Raw genomic sequence first — 1,882 nt, 5'->3', positions numbered from 1 at the left:
GTGAACCCTACATAGGGAGACTTTGTCTCAAAAGTTAAACTATCAAGAGTTCAGCATGAGCTCTGTTACAGAGAAGGAGAAATACCTAGCCTTTGATACCTACTTACTGTTCCAGGATTCAGCCTGATTTGCTCTCCTTGAGTATCTAGACTACTTGAGCTCTCATGGCAATTAGCACATTTCACCTGGGTGTGTGCATTGTGCCTTGTGAGCTCCAGGACGGCCAGGCTATCCAGAATCCAGGCTAACTGAGGAGCTGGTGATCAATTGTCCACCAAGTTCTCCTCTGAGTCCTAGGCGTCTGTGCTGGAGTTCCTCTGAAAACTACACAGTTCTTTGCTCTAAAGGACAAGAAAGGAAGCATGCATTCATCCACTCATTAGTTCATTCATGCACTTGTTCATTTATGCATCTATTCAAGCATATAATCATGGTGGAGTTTGAGATAGGTGAACTGCATCAGAAGAGGTCAGTGCATCAGAATGGAAAGAGTTGAAGTGTTGTTGGAGATGAGCTGCAAACATCTTCCACAGGAACTGGTTGTAGATGAGAAGGGAAATGGAAAGGATGCAGAGGATGAAGGCTGGTATCCATTGAGAGAGGTGGAGAAAAAATCCAGGTCCCCAGATGTTTTTACCTCCCCTGCTGACCTGCTCTGTCCATGGCAGGAAGACTGAAAGTTGGTCCATGGTGTCTGGTCCCTCACCTTCATCTTCCTACCAACTTTGTTGTTGTTGACTGTGATAGATGGTCAGATGGCCTATGTGCATGGTCTGTACTGTGGGTTCATCGGCCTGTGGATTGACTGTAGGAGGCAGATGTGTGCTAATGTGGGCAATTCACTGGTCAGTGTATACATAGAGTGGGTGTCCTTCTGATGTGTGCTAGAGTTGACTCTGGGGGTGGGCCAGTGGCACTCTCCCAGGAGTTTGTCTGGGGGAGTAGGTTTCGGCTCACAGTGAGGCATCATTGTTGCTGGGTAAATGAATGAGTGGTAGTAGAGTTATTTTAGAATTTCTAGATAGTGATTTTGGTAATGTGAGTGGAGGTGATTTTTTTCTTTTTTCTTTTTGTTTTTTTCTGGTGGCGGTTCAGTGTGGTTTTCTGAAGCTAAATCTGTAGCCTTACACACATACTCACTCCACAGGGTCTCTACTGCTGAGCCAAACTCCAAGAAGAACCTCTTTGGAGGATTCTAGGCAGGAGCTCTACCTCTGAACCATGTCCCGGACCCTTACTGGGGGATGGATTCAAGACAGGTGCTGAGCTACATTGCCATCCTCTGCCATGTTTGAGTCAGGGTCTCATATATCCCAGGCTCGCCTCCTTCTCAATGTATAGCTGTGGATAAATCTTGTGTTGCTGATCGCCTTCTAAAGTGTGGGGATCCCCGGCGTGTGTTGCCACACTCAGCATAGCCCAGTGCTGAAGATGGAATTCAGGACGGCATACATGCTAGGCAAGCATTCTGCCAATGACACAACCTTAGGACCCCCAGACTGCTTATTTTGTATTTAGAGACAGATAAGTTCTATGCGTTTCTAGACTGCTCAGGAAGGCCTTGAAATGGCACTCCTCCTCAGCATACTTAGGTTGTACTCCTCATGGTGGGAGAGGAAGGAGAGAGAGAGAGAGAGAGAGAGAGAGAGAGAGAGAGTTTGGTAGTAACTGTAGTTTTCTCTCAGACTTACTCTCCTCTCCATTTACATTCACATGAGCAATGGCTTTATTTTTCTTGTCCTGGCACTATGCCTCCTCATCCTGCCCACCATGTTCCTCTCCTTCTGACCAGTCTTCCTCCACCTGAACAGGATAGACTTCATCTTCAGTTTCAGCATTGGCATCGGTAAGTATTGACAAGCACAGGGTTCACTGGGGATCC

This window comes from Mastomys coucha, unplaced genomic scaffold, assembly GCF_008632895.1.
Source record: "Mastomys coucha isolate ucsf_1 unplaced genomic scaffold, UCSF_Mcou_1 pScaffold21, whole genome shotgun sequence".
Taxonomy (NCBI): domain Eukaryota; kingdom Metazoa; phylum Chordata; class Mammalia; order Rodentia; family Muridae; genus Mastomys; species Mastomys coucha.
Note: the sequence above shows the minus strand (reverse complement) of the source record.